A 20,544-nucleotide genomic window follows, 5' to 3' on the forward strand; every position below is an offset into this window, starting at 1 on the left:
TCCTCAATTATCTTGATTATACTCGCTATAGTACCACTCCTGAATGGGGGTGGAGCTGAGGTTGCTTCTGGGGCTGGGGTTGAGTCGGCTGAGGTCCAGGGATTGAATTTAGCTAACATGTGCCCCATTTCAGCTATAAGAGATTGCTGGTTTAGCCCTTAACAAGTTCCTTATTTATCTATTAGCACACTCACTTAATCTTTAACAAAGTTTCCTTGTTACTCACGGTTCTGGGTCAGAGAGACTGAGATCTGGATGGGAGGCTTTTCCACTGGAATCAGGACCGTGTCTGTCCCTGTTCGGGCGCCAAATTGCGAAGGTCTAGTCTAGCTCCTCTTGTCAGGATAAGCAAAAGTCCTTGCCCCACGTTGGGCGCCAAATGTAGCAAGCTGTCGTCTCCAGAAGCTGCCGGATCACTCTCTGGGAAGAGATCTGCTGTGTCTACTCAAATCTCTCAGACAGATTCTTCTTCTTGTAGTGAACCGTTGTCTCCAGGCAGTTGCTGTTAACTCTTGTCCAGAGAAGTGACTTCCCTACCTGCAGAGAGCCCCATCCCGCCTGATGTAATGCAGAGTCTTCTCCTTGAATCCTGACTCTGAATATCCTCCAGCTCTTATCCTTCTCTAGGCAGACTGCTTTCCAGGCCCACTGTTGCCTCTTTTATCCTCCCAGAGAATGGGCGTGGGATAATGCAAGGGCTTCTGGGAAGAACCACTTCAGCCAATGAGCTTGCTCCTTCTATCAAGTCAACCTGAGTTCTCACCTTGTAATTGTCCAGACAACCTGAATTCTCACCTTGTCACTGTCCAGACAACCTGAGTTCTCACCTAGAAATCCTAACAACTAAGCATTCATCTCACACAACGTCAAACTTTAAAAAGATTCAATCAACAGAAAAATCTACTTTATACTTAGATATATAAAAATTGTTTTAGATTTTTTTGTTATGAATGTCTACATGAATACATGTGTATATATGCACGTACTTGTATGTATATGATCGTTTTCTCTATACATGCCTGTGTTCATGAATGTGATACATCCAGAAACACATTGTGTGTACATAAAAATATATGTGCTAAACTGAAACCTGCATGGCAGATGTCTTGGGAAGGAAAAGAAAATAAAATTTTCTCAATATTCATCCATTTCAGTTACATCACCAGAATTGCTGCCAGAAGGTTGGGTAAAATAGCTCCTAATCATTGTTTTAATTTCTTTGTCATGGGTGGTGAATTCCCACCTTTCTTTTTTTTTATTAAAGGTTTTTAATTTTCAAAAGAAATACGTTGATAATTTTTCAACATGAACCCTGGCATGTGTTCCATGTGTTCCAATTTTCCTCCTTTCTCCCGACCTCTTATTAGCAAATAATCCAATATATGTTAGGCTCAATTTATGTATACATATTATACAATTATTTTGCTGCACAAGAGAAATGAAATAAAAAGAAAAAATGAGAAATAAGATGCAAACAACAAAGAGAGGGAGAATGCTATATTATGATCCACATTCAGTTTCCTCAGTCCTCTCTCTCAACATAGATGGTTCTCTTCATCACAAAGTGACTGGAAATGCTCTGAATCATCTTATTGTTGTGAAGTGCCAGATCCATCAGAATTGATCATTGTATACTCTGCTGTTGCCATGTACAATGATCTCCAGGTTCTGTTCATTTCACTTAGCATCAGTTCATGGAAGTCTTTCCAGGCCTCTTTGAAATCATTCTGCTTATGGCTTCTTATGAACATTACTATTCCATAAAATTCATATACTGTAACTTATTTGGACATTCTGTAGCTAAGGGGCAGCCACAATGGATGAAAGGGATCAATTCTTTCAGGTTCCTTTCCCAATTTCCCCATTTCTCCAATCCATTTTGCCTCTCCCCTCATCATAATAGGAAATGGAAGGGAGGCAATGGAGAGACACCCTTCTATGACCACAGGAAACTAAAGGGATGAAAAATTATAGTCAAATGTCTGTAAGTCAAAAGGATGAATCTCTAAAGGTCAAGTTCATTTATTGGCTGTGATTTCAGGTGGCATTTCTTAATGGAATGTGAGTTGCCTCTCCCAGACTGCGCAAATCAAAAAATTTGAGTGTTGTTCCAATATTCTTTGATTTCACAACTTCCTATGGACCTGTCAGGCTCATTAGTGCATTGATTCCCTCCCAGCTTCAAGAATTCTCTCTTATTTGTATTCTGAAATCCACAAAAGAAAAGATCAAGGTAGTAACTAGAGGGCCAGAAGGAGGGACTTGAAATCCTAACCAATAGTTCTACTTTGGACAAGCCTTTCTCAACCCTTTCAGGCACCTTGAAGCAAACCAGCTCTCTCAAGAAGAAATGACAGCTGGGGTACCCACCTGCTGTGAGAAAGGGATTTTCCATATCTACATTTCATATCTACACAGAGAATGAACAATTGTGCCCACCCATCCAATTTTAAGAAAGCAATGAAATATGTAAAAATGTTGAGATATCTGAGCATTACTTGTTAGGAATTTAAAATCTGGTTTGAAGGCAGGCCAGAGAGGCTCTGCCAGTTGTCAGAAAGTCATTTATCAAAGAAAGAATAAGAACTGTGAGCCAGTCTTGCCCCTCTTTTCTTGTGCTAAGGTTCCACGAGTCTCCCATGGTTCAGCTTGATCCATAAACTGGGTGATGGTAGTGGAGGAGTAGATTTCTTAGAAATTCTATGCAATTAGGACTTAAGAGATAGTCTTAGGTTCACATCAGGGAAGGAAAAATAAGGTGAAACACCTACTTTGTCCTCTGCACTGTGCTCAGTGGCCTTTAAGTTCACCATGTCATTTAATCCTCACAACAACCCTGTGAGCAAATAGGCGAAGTGACTTTCTCTCACACACACTGGTACATCTGAGCCTGAATTTGGACTTCAGATCACACTGACTTTTAGACGCAGTTCTCCAAAGACTGTACAAGCCTTACTTCACTGTAACAGAATATAAGATTATTGGTATTAAAAAAAAAAATCCATTTTGTATGAAGCCAAGTTTTAGGGGGTTTGTGTTATCTCCCTAGAGTCTAGAAGAGAGGATTTCTTTCTCAACATATGGATGGTATCTTAGCTGCTTCCCCTTAGAGGACATTAGGATTATTTCTGTCTCCTATTGCAATATTTCTGCCATTGATCTTCAGAAAGATAATTTCCTCCCAGAAATATACATGCCTCCCCACAAATATAAACTTCCTCACTCTTCCTTCTACACATATTTCTGCTCCCCTATCTCCCACAAAAGGAATTACCATGGAGACTCTAGCCTACAAAAATTTCTGAAGGAAACAAGGCCATATCTCTCCATTGCTCTCTGAAATCATTCTGTTGATCATGTCTTATAGAACAAAAACATTCTATAACTGTCATATACAATAATTTGCTCAATCTCCAAGTGAGGGGCATCCACTCAGTTTCCAGTGAGAAGAAATTCTTTTTAAAAAATCAAATTAAATCAAAAAGCCTAAGGAGTATAAGTTTAGGATTTCTTGGTTACCTTTATGAAACTTCAATTTCAGTGGAGAGATGAAGATGAAACCAGGTTTACAAGGGATTATGAAGGGAGAGAGTGAGGAAGTGCACGTTTCAGTCTTGTAAGTTTATTTTTAATACGCATTGCTTTATGAATTATGTTGTCAGAGAAAAACCAGAGCAAAAGGAAAACAAATGGGAGAGATTAAAAAAAAGGAAAAAAAAAAAGAAATGAACATAGCATGTGATGATTGACATTCATTCTCCTTAGATCTTTTTCTGGACACATATGTCATTTTCTGTCCAAATATTTTTTGGAATTGTTTGGGATCACTGAGCTGCTTTAGAAACACCTAGTCTTTCACAGTTGATCATTGACTATTCTTACTGTTGTTGTGTATAATGTATTCCTGGTTGTACTTGTTTAACTCAACATCCATTCATGTAAATCTTTTCAAGCCTGTAATCAGAGTTCCAAACTTTTTTCTTTCTCTGTCCCTTCCTTTCCCGCTCCCCCAAACCATAAGGAATTTGATAGAGGCTATACATGTGAAATCATTTCAAATATATGTCCATATTACTCATGTTATGAAGAAGAACCAGAACAAAAAGGAAAAACTACAGGAAAGAAAAAATTTTAAGTGAAAATAATATGCCTTCTTTGGATGGGGATGCTAGCGTCTCCCTTTGGGCTACTCTAACTGCCCACCCCTCGGTGGCATGGCTAGGCCAAACTTACCAGTCTTCCTGACCAAACCCGGATACTATAGAGACACACCACCAGGAGGTAGGGTGAAACGAAAGAGAACTTTATTCTTAGTTAGCACATATTTATACCCCTCTGAGGACCGGGGATAGGGGGGTGGGGAAGTAGGAAGGGATTTGGCATAATTGGATTGGCCTGAGAGGAGGGAGGGAGGAGTGCTAGGCTTTGATAGTACTAAGGAGGGAGACTTAGTATCTAGGGTCAGACCCTGTGGGCTATGCCCCACGTCCACATAGAACTTGCCTGCGCCTTGGTACCTCTCATGCCTCAAGTACTACCATATGCCTTGAACTACATTCCTTGCTCCTAGAGGTTTATTAACTCTTGCAGGGATGGCAATTTCCATCACAATTCTTTTGAAATTGTCTTGGATCATTGTGTTGCTGAGAAGAGCTACATCTATCACAGCTGATTACTATGTAAATATTCTCCTGGCTCTGCTTACTTTACTTAGCACCAGTTCATGTATGTTCCTCCAGATTTTTCTGAACTCCACTTACTTTGAGGTGGAGAGTTGAAGCAGTTGGTTACAATTTCCTTTGTGCAAAGTCATTCAAAAGAGCATAATTTATTCTCTATATTTTGAAATAGGACACTACAATGCAGATATTAGATTGAGTGGAAAGCAATAATACATAACAAAAATGAGGATTTTGTGAATTCAATTGTATCCTAATTACATGATTTGACTAGCACACCTCCCAATCATAGACTTTATCTATGACATCTCTTACCTAACTTTTTATATTTAGATCATCATTGTACAACAATGTACACAAAACTGCTACAGAGCCCAGGAAAGCTGTAGTAATTATTTTCTTTTTTGCCTATTAAGGGTTCTCTCTCCTCTAAACCCAGGAACACATAAGGTAGGTTCAGTTTGCTCAGGAGAGTCGGGCTTTTGAAAAGAGTGGTTAGATGTATTGGTCGACCTGCCATCTGGGAGAAGGGATGGGGGGAAGGAGGGGAAAATTGGAACAAAAGGTTTTGCAATTGTCAATGCTGAAAAATTAGCCATGCATATATCTTGTAAATAAAAAACTATAATAAAAAAAAGAAAAGAAAACAGAGGTTAGGTTCTTTTATATTAATTAATTTTAATTTAATTTTAATTTCCCATCTCTATTATAGAGTCCCAGGCAGAATTACTTAAAGATTAAGTGTGGCTCATGTTTATGGTCTCCCAAAAACAACAAGTAGAAAAGTTCTCCAGTATAGATTAATGCCATGCGCAAAAAATGGCAAAAACCAAAAGACAAGACATAAGCATGAAATAGCCTATTACATTTTTGACATATTTCCAGGGGACTTATTTAAAATAGCACTTCTCATATGAAGTCCAGAGAATTACTTGCTACTTATTACAAAAATTCGAAGGATGAAAGGGAAAAAAAAAAAGTCTCTCCTTTTTGACTGATGCAGCACCCTATCCCTCTGACACTCTCATGGGATGTACCAAGGGTCCACCAATCTAGGATTTATTGCATTATACCAAAGCATCAGGCCCTTCAGCCTAGAACCATACATGTTGTGGATGTTTCCTGGATTAAGGGTCTAAGCCATTGTTTTATGGTAGGGCCTTTCTTAGGCATTAGTGTACTGTCATTCAACTAAATATTGTAGTTTGTACAATGGATATTTAAAATTGAGTTTCTTTTATGAGTTCTTAGGATTTTCTCTTTTGAGTAATAAGGAAACTTAGATTCTCTTCATATTCTTGGTACTTCACAACAGGTCCCTAAGCTACTTTTCCAAGCTTTTCCATGCCATTCTTTACTCCATGATTGTCAAACTGTCCTTTTTGTTCTCACATAGGAACTGCAACATCTCCTTTGCATTGGCTTAGAATCTCTTCTAATATCAAGACATGCATTCCAAACAAAGCTTTGTGCCCTTTCAAAGCAATCTCAATAAATTTGTAATAGAAAGTTCACTGGTTTTTTTTCTGTTTATTTTCTCTCCCTTAGTTTTTCCCTTTTGTTCTGTTTTTTCTTTCCCAGCTTAATTCTATATTTGAACAACCATTTATAGATAAACCCACACAGATAGATAGATAGATGTATATATATAAAAAAACAAACAAACCATGAAACTATTATCCAAAGTCAGCTATTGGTGCTGAGTCTATCAGGAGAGACTCCATTTTAAAAACTTTATTTTTAATTTTGAATATGAGGCAGGTAGCCTATGTAAGATGGTGATGGTACATACACACTAACTAACTGGCTTTCTCCATTTAAAATCTTGAATAATCAATAAATGAGGCAGGACTAACCCCATCACCTCATTTGTAATGTGAAGCTGACAAAATTATCTTTTTCGTGGAAATTGCTCACCATTTCCATAAAAGGCAGAGCACAGATTAAATGCAGTGTATATTATCTTGAAGTATTAATAAATTCCTTTTTTCTTATTGTATGAATTTGTTGTATTTTATTAGGTCTCCAAGGCCTAATCTAGATTTCTTTTATGATTCTGGTAAGCCTAGCCAGGATATTGGGGATGTGGCCCTTTGCCCATGTGGCTGTCCCCGAGAATCTACTCTGATTTAGATCTTAGATCTTTGTCGAGTGCCGGATCAGTCTGTGAAGGAAAATGGTTGGAGAATTAAATTTCCCAAACTTTGGAAAGATAAAGACAAATAATTTTGCAACTCAACATTTAAAGTTTCCTTCTCATTTGTGCTTGAAGAAATGGAAACTGCAGAGAGGCAAATGAGTATAGTTCTTACCCAACAAAACAAAACATTAAGAGATGGGTTGAATGGAACCAGTGAAAAACATGTCCCTGGCAGCATCCCAGTATCTGTATACACCCCAGTGAGGAGCAAGCTGACCCTGTAGAATGATCTTGTACACACAGACCTATCCTGTACTGATGTCCACTTGTTCCTTATAGGATCTGAGAGTTCAGCTACAGACAATAACTTCCCAAGGCTATCTTATGCAAAGCAGAAGGCTCATGTCCCCCAGTTGACTCATGACATCCACATTTAGCATAGTTAGGACACCACCTTCAGGCTCCTTTTCCATAAAAGGTTCCACCTTCCTCCTTGTTCCCCCTTGTTGCCTGCCTTATGGCTTTATAACTGGGCTTGACCTTGAGTGATTTGAGATCTGAATTTATTCCAGAATTCATTCCCACCTTCTGAACTTGCTGTATTTCATCAGGACTGGTGCGATGTCATCAATAAGATTGATATGAATTTAGTGCAGAGTAAGCCTTGGGCTGATTCCCTATTAGTCAAACTGTTACTTGGAAAAAGGAAAATTGCCAGGAAACCAGGACTGCTCAAGCCTCATTGCCAAGACTTGAGCAGGAGGGCTTGAGTTTGGAGAATTGGCCGAGCCAATTTGGCCATCTAAATAAAATCGATTCTTGCAAACTGAACATTTTCAAAACCAGAGTAGAAAACCCAGAGCCTCAGAGGATAGGAAAAAGCAAAGAAACAAATGTCCATGGCATTCTTTAAAAGCCACTTTAGCAGAGAACAGAGAATGAAGAAAGATTTTGGGTGGACCCCCAAAACGGGTGATACAAGTAATGAGGGGGGCTTGATGGGCTTTGCAGTTCAGAACTCCTCAAGTGCACACAAGTTTTTTTTTGTTTTTTTGTTTTTTTTTACCTTAGAGGACTTAGCAGGGGACACTTCTGCCATAAAAGAAATTGGTGTGTGAGAGCACAAAAAGAAAGCTTAGAAGGTGGAATCTCAAAATAGATCTCCCAGCCTTGGATAAGCGAAGATTCTGTCTATCTTAAGTCTTGACTATGTTGGAAACTGCAAAGAAAAAGAATTACAAGAAAATGTAGGAAATCTTTATATCTTGATTTATACAAATATGTGGCATTATAAACTAGACAGTAAAAATTATGACTACAATATCATCTCATTACTGTATTTCCAGATTAGGATGCAAAGATTTTGAAACCACTCAAATATCTTGGTGGATGGTTGAGGTTTGCAGCTGGAATTAAGATTGAGTGCAAACAGCACACACCTCTGGGCCCTTCTTGGAGGGCAATAGATATCTTTTGTTCTTGAAGAAGGTGACTTCACCTACTAGAAAATAAGCAGAAATAAATAGAGTTTGAAATGATTCAGCAGAATTTGCTTGCTTAGGTAAGCTAGTAGCAAAGTCACCTAAGGTGAAATAGACTGTGCAACTCCAGAAGTAAAGGGACACTAATGAATTGGCACTATATAGGGAAATCTGAAGAGGAAAGATTCAGTGGAATGTTAAGACTAAAATATGATTGAGAAATAAGATGAGACGAACTTAAGAAAATAATGAACGTAAAGAGAAATGAGGAATCACAATGCAAAATGAAAGATGAGTTTCAAAGTTTGTTGGTGATGTCTTTTGTGCTGGAAGATGACCAAAATGGCATTACCAAGTAGGGGACACACATACAGTGTGTCCCTCTGTGTCTGATCAGACCAATATGATCTAGAAAGGTTCTACCACAGGTTGAGCACAAATGGTCCATATCAACCTTTGGAGTGGAGTTCTCTCTAAATTTGCATGTCTCATGTTTCTTTGGAGCTACTGCAATTCTACTTGGCTCATGAAGCACAGATCCTTCTTTGATGTGGATGTGCTGGGCAGTTCTGTGCCAGTATCTCCCATGTGTCACAATCCCTTCCAGAGATATTCAGAGAGACCTTAAGATTGTCCTTGTATTGCTTCTTTTGACTTCTGTGTGAGTTAATGTGTGTGTGTGGGGGGGGGAATAGAAGGAGAAAAATTTGGAACACAAGGTTTTGATAAGGCAAATGATGAAAATTCTCTTTGTATTTGAAAAAGCAAGAATCTAATTAACAAAAGTATGACTTATATAGTAGTGTGAAAGAAGTTCAAAACACTTGATTAACTCTTAAATAGTTACGATCTGGGCTTTTATGTGTTAAATGGTCAAGAAGCTAATTTGAACTCCCTCTATTGGAAAATCCATTCATTTTTCCATCATCCACCAGCCAAATCTCCCTCTGCCAATCCTATTAAGAAGGTGATAATCAACATCACTTCATAAAAGTTTACTATAAGTTAAGAACCAGAGATATAAAGAAAAAGCACAAATAGTCCCTACTTTCAAAAAACTTATTTTTTAATAGGGAAGGCAATGTACACATCAATAGGCACTTCAACAATAAATAAATTCAAGAAAAGGCAGCTAGGTGGTGCAGAGAACTAGGCTTGGAATTGAGAAGGCTTGAATTCAAATCCAGCCTCATATAGTTACTAGTTGTACCCTGGACAGTTCACATAATATCGCTTACCTCAGTTTCCGCATCTATCAAAAGACCTGGAGAAGGAAATGGCAAACCACTCCCATACCTTTTCCAAAAAAAACACATCAAAGTCAAATGGAATCATAAATAATTGGACCTGATTGAACCTATTGAAAAATAGTTATTTTCAGATAACCTTAAAGAAGAGACCATTAGCATCTGGCAGTGTAAGCAAAGGACTTCTTTTATAAATTGATACATTTGCCTTAGATTTGAACGGAGTAAGGAATTAAAAAGATGGAGGCTAGAACAGAGGATGTTCCAAAAATAGTTGATGGACCTATTTACAAGGTTCAGAGATAGGAGATGGAATGTTCTTTGTTTCTGTGTGGGTGTGTGTATGTGTGTATTTGTGTGTGTGTCAAAATGATGGCTAACCTACAGAAATAACTAATTTTAGAATAACCTATTGTTTCTCACTGTGAAGAGAAATTACATGCTGTTATTTTTTTAAATTATAGTATTTATTTACCAGATGTATGCATGGGTAATTTTACAGCACTGAAAAATGCCAAACCTTTTGTTCCAATTTTTCCCCTTTTTCCCTTCCACCCCCACCTCCAGATGTCAGGTTGACCAATACATGTTAAATATATTAAAGTATAAATTAAATACAATATACATCCTGTCATTATTCTAGAGCACCAGAGTAAAGATGCTTTTGTGTTAACATGTGCTTTCCAGTGGTACAGAAATAAATACCCTAGACAGGAGGAGAGTAGAACAGTTTAATCATGCCCTTTTATTTTTAACCTGTATTGTTTTGTCAATCGTATTGGAAGAACAAATCAGAGCCAAAGGGAAAAACCATGGGAGAGAGAAAAAAAATAAAAGAGAATAAAGAAGTGAACTTAGCTATTGTTTACATTCAGTCTCCTGAATTCTTTTTCTGACTGGAGAGGACATCTTCTCTTCAAAGCCCACTGGGATTTCTTGGGATCACTGAACCACTGGGAAGAACCCAGTCTTTCATAGTTGATCATTGAACATTCTTGCTATTATTGTACATACAATGTGTTCCTGGTTCTGCATGTTTCACTCAAAATCAGTTCATGTAAATCTTTACAAGACTGGAACCTTCTGGAGCCAGTAAACCCAGAGGATAAGAGTACAGAAAAGAAATTAATTTGAAAGAAGACAAGAAAGATTGGAAGAGTTTGGAGGGTTAAGGACTGTGAGAAGAGGAGTTTATAGCTGATGTTCAGGCACTCATGAGTGCTCTAGAGTCTACTGAGTAGGAACTTCATTTTCCCAAACATGAAAAGTTTTTGGTTCTTGGAGGCAATCAGGGTAGAATGACTTGCTAGCAAGTATCTTAAGTCAGATCTGAGCCCAGGTCCTCCTGATTTCAGGTGTGGTACCCTCTTTTCTTCACCACCTAGTTTCCCATGAGAATATTTTCCTGGCAATAGGAGTCAGCTGCTCAAGGAACATTGAGTAAGCCAGGAAGGGTAGATCATGCTCATAAAGGGAATGGTTCCTGAGAACTCAGGTTCCTCAGAACCACAACATACTTCAGGGATCCCAAAGAGTCTTCAAAGATTGAAAGGACTGAACGCCACAAACAATACCACAGTACCTTAATCTGCCTTTTCGTTAAGTTTCTCTTGTCCCCTCTTTCCTTCATGTTGCCTTGTTAAGTGAAATGGATTTCTGCACCCAGTTGCATGTGTTTGAATTTTTCTTCCTTTGAGCATTTTGGAGTAGAATGAGGTTGAAGTGTCAGTTGCTCCCCATTCTTGCTTGCAAAGATGTTCACTTATACTCTTTGACAATACGAACAAGAACCACCAGTACAGTTATGATCCCCACTGGAAATCTTCTATTTGAAGTGTTTTTTCTTTGATCTGGACTCTCTGGCCTTTGGCAATGATATTCCCTGAAGTTTTCAATTGAGGGGATTTCTTTGAGGATGTGATCAGTGGATCTTTTTCTACTTTATTTATCCTTAGGTTCTACAAGATCTGGACATTTTTCTTTTGATGGCAGGTGGAAATGGGATGTGTAGACCTTTTTTTTTGGTTGGTTTGTTTTGATGCTGGCATTTCACTACTCTGAAGCTTTGGTTTTCCAAGTCATTTATTTTGCTATTACATACTTGATCATTTATTCTCTAGTAAATTTCTAGCTTGCAGGCTAGCTGTAAAATGTCCAGCACAACCACAGGAGGGAAGTAGTGAGCCCCTGAGGCCCAGAATGAGAAATGGAACTTGGCCACGCCCACCCAGCATGGGAAGGAAGCTGGCCACACCAGCCCCTAAAGGCAAAACAACTCCAGATGAAGCCTCAAAGGGTGAAATAAGTTGCTCTCCAATTCAAAAGGCTCTCTTGGAAGAATTCCAAAAGGATACTAACAGAGAGTAGAAAAATAGGGAAAGGAATTGAAAGCTTGGGAAAAGGAAACGCAAAAATTGTTAGAATTCCAACCAACCATTCTGGAGAGCAATTTGGAACTGTGCAGAAAGGGCTATCCAACTGCACATACCTTTTGAAATGGCAGTTTCCTTACTGGGTCTGTATCTCAAAGAAATTATCGGGGAGGGAAAAGTTCCCTGTGCCAAGTTGTTTGCAGTTGCTCTTTTTTATGATAGGAACTGGAAAATCAGTAGATGCCCATCAACTGGAGAATGGCTGAACAAGATGTGGCGGTATATGAAGGTAAAGGAATGTTAGCATTATATAAGAAATGACAAACAAGCTCATTTTAGAAAGGCCTGGAAAGGTTTACACGAACTGATGCTGAGTGGAACAAGCAGAAGGAAGAATACTTTGTACAAAATAAAAGCAAGAATTTGTATTGATCAGCTAGGAAAGAGTTGCTTCTTCTCAGTGCTTTAGTGATCCAGGCAATCCCAATAGACTTTGGACAGCAAATGCCATCTGCATTCACAAAAAGAACTACAGAGAAAGAATGTAAAACACCATATGCTTTGTTTTTCTTTCACTCTCTTTCTCTCTCATGGTTTTTCCCTTTTGCTCTATTTTTCTTTCCCAACATGATTCATAAAAGCAATGCTTATTAAAAGTAAATTTACTAAACATTAAAAAAATTACAAATTAAAATAATTAAAATTTTATTCAATTTTTAATTCAAGAATGTTTAAGACATTGTCCAAACAGCATCCAATGAGCCAGAGACCTGGGGACCAGGGCTGGCTGAATCTTCATGTACAATTAGCAACTCTTGATTCTCAATTTACACATCTTTGTGAATGTGATCCTGGACTGGTGTTTGCAATTTTCCCTTATGAGGGGCTGAGCCTCTTCCTGGGGCCTTTGGCTGGAGTGCCTAAAGCCTGTGGCAGGCAGGTGCTGCAGCCTGAGGGAGGAGGGAGCTGAGAGGGGTGGGGTGGTGATTGGTCAGCCCAGAGACCGGCTTCTTCCAGGGGTAGGGACTGCCAAGGCCAGCCCAGCTGCTGGCATCATGGTGAATGCTGGAGGTTTATGTCAGGCATCTGTTCCCTCAGGTTTTCAAGGGAAAGTTGGGGAGATCAACTGGGGAAGAGGAGTGCCCTTTGCCCCTCTGTGGAGCTTTCTGCCAGGTGGTGGAACCACATCTGTAGAGTTCAGACATTCAGACTGGATGTTGAGGGTCACTGGTCTCTTTGCGGGGGGCAGGGGGGTCTTTTTCCAAAGATGGCACAATGCTTTCCATTCGGCCTGTTGTCAAGGGCCTCTTCCAGGTGTTGGGATCAAGTCTCTGGAGGGCACACATTCATCCTAGGAGGGATTGAGGTGGGTCAGCTTGTCTGGTTTTTTTATTGTTGTATTTGTTGTTTTTGATTTTTTTTTTTTTAATTTTACCCATTATGTGATGAAGAGGTGAGGTTGATTGAGGAAGAGGGACGTCTTGGCCCACTGCTGGAAGCTTCTGCCAGGAAGTGGGGCCCATTCTGTGGAGGGCAGACATTTAGCCTGGTGGTTGAGTTAGTTTAGTTTTCTTTTCCACACCACAGTGCCATATGGGGAGGTCAACTCAGGGTGAGGTCCTCCAGGGCATGTTGACAGAGCCTTCTGCCAAGTGGCAGCTCCAAGTCTGTGGATGAAGAAGGTGACATATGAGCAAAGGGGAAGAAATTAGGAAACAGGGAAGGATGTGGGTGGCAAAAATAGGAAGAATACTTTGTACGAAATAACAGCAAGAATTTGTGACAGATAGGAAAGAATTGGTTTTGATCCAAAGCAATCCTAATAGACTTTGGACAGAAAATGCCATCTTCATTCAAAAAAAAAAAAAAAAAAAAAAAAAAAACACTAAGGAGAAAAAATGTAAAGCACCATGTACTATGTTCACTTTGTTTTTCCTTTTCTCTTCCATGGTTATTCCTTTTGCTTCGCTTTTTCTCTCCAACAAGATTCATAAAGCAAAGTGTATTCTAAATTAATACATTTATTAACCCCCACCAAATTAAAATTCTATTTTATTGTCCAAAAAATAGGACAATCAAGGTTGGATAACAATATAGGACAATATAAGGCGACAATAGGAAGGTCATGTTTGTGCCAAAATGATTGTGGCAGCCCTTTTTGTAGTGTCTAGAAACTGAAAATTGAATGGATGTCCATCAATCGGAGAATGGTTGGGTAAATTGTGGTACATGAATGTTATGGAATATTATTGCTCTGTAAGAAATGACCAGCAGGATGAATACAGAGAGGCTTGGAAAGACTTACATGAGCTGATGCTAAGTGAAATGAGCAGAACCAGGAGATCATTATGCACTTCAACAACAAAAAAGTGGAACTCCCACAGAAGTGGAACCTTTGAAATAAGGACAGCGGTTTCCGGGCAGATACTTCCAGTTGGAGCGCAGGGGCTTTTCAGGTCAGCTGCTGATATCCACGTCCCACGGGACACATTGGCTGGGCTTTGTGTCGCTTTTACTGTTCAGCTTTAAACCTCAGGGCAGTCACTAGGCCACACAGCGGGGTCCTTCACTGGGCAACCCTCACAGCAAGCTCTCTCTTAGCTCAGGCACAGGAACTGCTGCATCCATCCAGTCTGGGAGGAAGTTGGCAAATAAATAAATTAATTAATAAACTAATAAATAAACTTCTTACCCCAACAGATTTTTAACAATGAATAAAAAGCTGAAGAAAACCATTGATGCCTTCTACACAGAGAAAGAGCCAGTATCCAACCCCGAGGAAGTTAACAGCAGAGAGTCAACAGATAACAGCCTAAAGGGGAATGATACCTGCCACCGCTTCACATAACTCTCTCCCAGAAGAGACTATTACAAAGTTAGGAGAGTTTGAAGAAAAATGGGGAAAGGAAAGAGAAGCTGTGATAGAGAATAACATCCTGAAATTTGAATTGGAAAAAATAAAGAATTCATAGGAGATGCAGGGAAACAAAATTTGTGAATTAGAAAAGGTTTAAAAAAATCACAAGAAAGTAGGATTTCTGAATTGGAAAAAAGAAAATAACTTTCTAAAAAGAAAATTAGAAAATGGAAAAAATTCAATAGAGCAAAATAATTCATTTAAAAACTCAATTGAGCATATACAAAAAGAACTAAAAATATGAATGAAGAAAATAACTCATTAAAAATCAGGATGGAACAAAGAGAAATGAATGATTCATTGAGAATCCAAGAATCAGTCAAACACAACAAAAACAAAACAAAAAAAAAAAAAAAAAAAGAAAGAAAAAGAAAAAAGAAAAGCTGGAGAATAACATCAAGTACTTACTGGGAAAATCTATAGATCTGGAAAACAGATCTAGGAGAGATAATCTGAGGATCATTGGACTTCCCAAAAACTATGATCAAAAAAAGAGCCTAGATTCTATTTTACAGGAAATCATCAAAGAGAACTGTCCAGACATAATAGAAACAGAAGGAAAAATAGGTGTTGAAAGACTTCATCAAACACCTTCTGAAAAAGACCCTAAAAAAAGAACTCCATGGAACATTGTGGCTAAGCTGCAGAACTACCAAACAAAAGAAAAAATATTGCAAGCAGCTAGAAAAAAACAATTCAAATATCAAGGTGCCACAATAAGGGTCACTCAAGATCTAGCTGCCTCCACATTAAAAGATTGAAGGCCCTGGAACCTGATATTCCAAAAGGCAAAAGATCAAGGGTTGCAACCAAGAATAAACTACCCAGCTAAGTTTAGCATTTTCTTCCATGGAAGAAGATGGTCATTTAATGAAACAGAGGAATTCCATTTATTTCTAAGAAAAAAAGCAGACTTCAACAAAAAATATGACCTACATCCACAAGACTGAGGAGAAGCAGAAAAAGGTAAAAAGAACTCTTTGAGAAGTGTATCTCTGTTGTGGATATACAGAAAGTCTGCATGGGTAATTTGATTTTACTGATATAAAAAAAAGGAGAAGGGGGTAATATCAGAAAAAGGGGAATGAGTGATAAAAGGAGGGAAACTACATCCCAGGAAGAGGCATAGAAAATCTACCACATCTGAGGGAATTTAGAGAGGGGGAGAAACATTGTGTGAATCTTACTCTCATCAGAGTATGCTCAAAGAGTAAATAATTGACATATTGGTTTTCCAGAGAATTCTCTCTCACATCATTAAAAGGGGGGAGAGGAAAAGGGAAAAGGAAAAGGGGAATAAGGGAAGGGTACAATAAAAAAGGGAAGGGTCTTAAAAGAAGGGGGGAGGGATACTAAAAAGGAAGGGCTGAATGTCACAAGTGAGGTCTATAAATTAAATATTGGGGAAGGGGTTCAGGGGGGGTCAAGGGGAAAAAAGCATAATCTGGGGATAATATGATGGCAGGAAATACAGAATTAGTCATTTTAACTGTAAATGTGAATGGGATGAACTTTCCCATCAAAGGGAGACAGACAGCAGACTGGATCAAAGGTCAGAACCCTACAATATGTTGTTTACAGGAAACACACTTAAAGCAGGGAGATACATACAGAGTAAAGGTAAAAGGTTGGAGCAGAATCTATTTTGCTTCAGGTAAAGCCAAAAAAGCAGGGGTTGCCATCTGCAGAAATTGATCTAATTAAAAGAGATAAGGAAGGAAACTATATCCTGCTAAAAGGTAGCATAAACAGTGAAGTCATATCAATACTAAACATATATGCACCAAGTGGTGTAGCATCTAACTTTCTAAAGGAAAAGTTAAGAGAGTTGCAAGAAGAAATAGACAGTAAAACTATAATAGTGGGAGATCTCAACCTTGCACTCTCAGATTTAGACAAATTAAACCATAAAACAAATAAGAAAGAAATTAAAAAGGTAAATAGAACATTAGAAAAACTAGGTATGATAGACCTTTGGAGAAAACTGAATGGTGATAGAAAGGAATATAGTTTCTTCTCAGCAGTTCATGGAACCTATACAAAAACTGACCATATATTAGGACATAAAGATCTCAAAATTAAATGCAGGAAGGCAGAAATCATAAATGTCTTCTTCTCAGATCACAATGTAATAAAACTACATTCAATTAGAAGTTAGGGGTAAATAGACCAAAAAGTAATTGGAAACTGAATAATATCATCTTAAAGAATGACTGGGTGAAACAGCAAATTATAGAAACAATTCATAATTTCACCCCAGATAATGACAATGATGAGGCATCATACCAAAATCTGTGGAATGCAGCTAAAGCGGTAATAAGGGGAAATTTTATAACTTCAGAGGCTTATTTGAACTAAATAGAGAAAGAGAAGATGAATGAATTGGGCCTGCAATTTAAAAAGCTAGAAAAAGACCAAATTAAAACCCCCCACCCAAAAATCAAACTTGAAATACTAAAATTAAAAGGAGAAATCAATAATATTGAAAGTAAAAAATCTATTGAATTAGTAAATAAAACCAAGAGTTGATTTTATGAAAAAGCCAATAAAATAGATAAACCTTTGGTAAATCTGATCAGAAAAAGGAAAGAGGAAAATCAAATTGTTAGTCTTACAAATGAAAAGGGGAATCTTTCCATCAATGAAGAGGAAATGAGAGAAATAATGAGTTACTTTGCCCACCTTTATGCCAATAAATTTGATAACTTAAGTGAAATGGATGACTTCCTCTAACAGAGGAGGAGATAAACTGCTTAAATAGTCCCATTTCAGAAAAAGAAATAGAACAAGCTATTAATCAACATCAACTCCCCAGGAAAAAATCCCCAGGACCAGATGGATTTACATGTGAATTCTACCAAATATTTAAAGAACAATTAGCCCCAATGTTATATAAACTATTTGAAAAAATAGGGGATGAAGGAGTCCTACCAAACTCCTTTTATGACACAGACATGGTACTAATACCTAAACCAGGTAGATCAAAACCTGAGAAAGAAAACTATAGACCAATTTCCTTAATGAATATTGATGCTAATATCTTTAAGCAATCTTAATCTTTAGCAAAAAGACTTCAGAAAATCATCCCTAGGATAATACACTATGACCAAGTAGGATTTATACCAGGAATGCAGGGCTGGTTTAATATTAGGAAAACTGTTAGTATAATTGACCATATTAATAATCAAATTAATAAAAACCATATGATCATCTCAATAGATGCAGAAAAAGCATTTGATAAAATCCAATATCCATTTCTACTAAAAACGCTTGAGAGTATAGAAATAAATGGACTATTCCTTAGAATAATCTGGAGAATATATTTACAACCATCAGTAAGCATAATATGTAATGGAGATAAACTGGAACATTTCCCAGTAAGATCAGGAGTGAAAAACAAGGTTGCCCACTATCACCATTACTATTCAATATTGTATCAGAAATGCTAGCCTAGGCAATAAGAGTCGAGAAAGAGATTAAAGGAATAAGAGGAGGTAATGAGGAAATCAAAGTGTCACTCTTTGCAGATGATATGATGGTATACTTAGAAAACCCCAGAGATTCTAATAAAAAGTTAGTAGAAATAATTCACAACTTTAGCAAAGTTGCTGGATACAAAATAAATCCACATAAATCTTCAGCATTTTTATACAACACCGACAAAATGCAACAGCAAGAGAAATTCCATTCCAAACAAATGTTGAGAGTATAAAATATTTGGGAATCCATCTACCAAAGAATAGTCAGGAATTATATGAGCAAAATTACGAAACACTTGCCACCAAAATAAAGTCAGATTTAAATAATTGGAAAGACATTCAGTGCTCTTGGATAGGCTGAGTGAATATAATAAAGATGACAATACTCCCCAAACTAATCTATTTATTTAGTGCTATACCAATCAGACTCCCAAGAAACTATTTTAATGACCTAGAAAAAATAACAACTAAATTCATATGGAAGAATAAAAGGTCGAGAACTTCAAGGGAACTAATGAAAAAAAAGTCAGATGAAGGCGGTATAGGTGTACCTGATCTAAAGCTATATTATATAGCAGCAGTCAACCATTTGGTATTGGCTAAGAAATAGACCAGTCGATCAGTGGAACAGATTAGGTATGAAAGACAAAAAAGGGTACATCTATAGCAATCTAATGTTTGACAAACCCAAAGATACCAACATTTGGGATAAAAATTCATTTGAAAAAAACTGTTGGGAAAACTGGAAATTAGTATGGCAGAAATTAGATATGGATCCACACTTCACACCATATACCAAGATAAGATAAAAATGGCATAAAGAATGAAATCATAAATAGATTAGAGGAACAGAGAATAGTCTACCTCTCAGACCTGTGGAGGAGGAAAGAATTTATGACCAGAGGAGAATTAGAGATCATTACTGATCACAAAATAGAAGATTTTGATTACATCAAACTAAAAAGTTTCTGTACAAACAATACTAATGCAAACAAGATTAGAAGGGAAGTAATAAATTGGGAAAATATTTTTACAGTTAAAGGTTCTGATAAAGGTCTCATTTCCAAAATGTATAGAGAACTGACCCTAATTTATAAGAAAACAAACCATTCTCAAATTGATAACTGGTCAAAGGATATGAACAGACAATTCTCAGATGATGAAATTGAAATTATATCCACTCATATGAAAGTGTGTTCCAAATCACTACTGATCAGAGAAATGCAAATTAAGACAACTCTGAGATACCACTACACACCTGTCAGATTGGCTAAGATGACAGGAGCAAATAATGATGAATGTTGGAGGAGATGTGGGAAAACTGGGACACTAATACACTGTTGGTGGAGCTGTGAAAGAATCCAGCCATTCTGGAGAGCAATCTGGAATTATGCCCAAAAAGTTATCAAACTGTGCATACCCTTTGATCCAGCATTGCTGCTATTGGGCTTATATCCCAAAGAAATACTAAAGAGGGGAAAGGGACCTGTATGTGCCAGAATGTTTGTGGCAGCCCTTTTCTTAGTGGCTAGAAACTGGAAGATGAATGCATGTCCATCAACTGGAGAATGGTTGGGTAAATTATGGTATATGAAGTTTATGGAATATTATTGCTCTGTAAGAAATGACCAGCAGGATGAATTCAGAAAGGTTTGGAGAGACTTACATGAATTGATGCTGAATGAAATGAACAGAACCAGAAGATCGCTGTACACTTCAACAACAATGCTGCATGAAGATGTATTCTGATAAAAGTGGATATCTTCAACATAAAGAAGATCCAACTCACTTCCAGTTGATCAATGATGGACAGAAACAACTACACCCAGAGAAGGAACACTGAGAAGTGAATGTAAATTGTTAGCACTGCTGTCTATCTACCGAGGTTACTTATACCGTTGGAATCTAATACTTGCAACAATAAAATTGGATTTACACACATATATTATATCTAGGTTATACTGTAACACATGTAAAATGTATGGGATTGCCTGTCATCTAGGGGAGGGAGTACAGGGAGGGAGGGGAAAATTTGGAAATATGAATACAAGGGATAATGTTATAAAAATTACTCATGCATATATACTGTCATAGAAAAATTTATAATTATAAAATTTTTAAAAAATTTAAATTAAAAAAATTTTTTTTAATTTATTACAGCTTTTTATTTACAAAACATATGCTTGGGTAATTTTTCAACAATGTGTTCTCTACCAAATTATCCCCTTT

At 37.5% G+C, this 20,544-nt stretch overlaps 1 long non-coding RNA gene across 1 annotated transcript; it reads right to left on the reverse strand.

The window, feature by feature from the left end:
• Window positions 1-12,610: 12,610 nt before the first annotated feature.
• On the reverse strand, window positions 12,611-20,151 carry LOC141541316 (uncharacterized). Its single transcript, XR_012481743.1, has 3 exons — window positions 19,982-20,151; window positions 14,225-14,552; window positions 12,611-13,586 (listed from the first exon to the last, which is right to left on the reverse strand). It is a non-coding gene; the product is annotated as an uncharacterized LOC141541316 (long non-coding RNA).
• Window positions 20,152-20,544: the final 393 nt, after the last annotated feature.

Source organism: Sminthopsis crassicaudata, chromosome 4 (genome assembly GCF_048593235.1).
Source record: "Sminthopsis crassicaudata isolate SCR6 chromosome 4, ASM4859323v1, whole genome shotgun sequence".
Classification (NCBI taxonomy): Eukaryota; Metazoa; Chordata; class Mammalia; order Dasyuromorphia; family Dasyuridae; genus Sminthopsis; species Sminthopsis crassicaudata.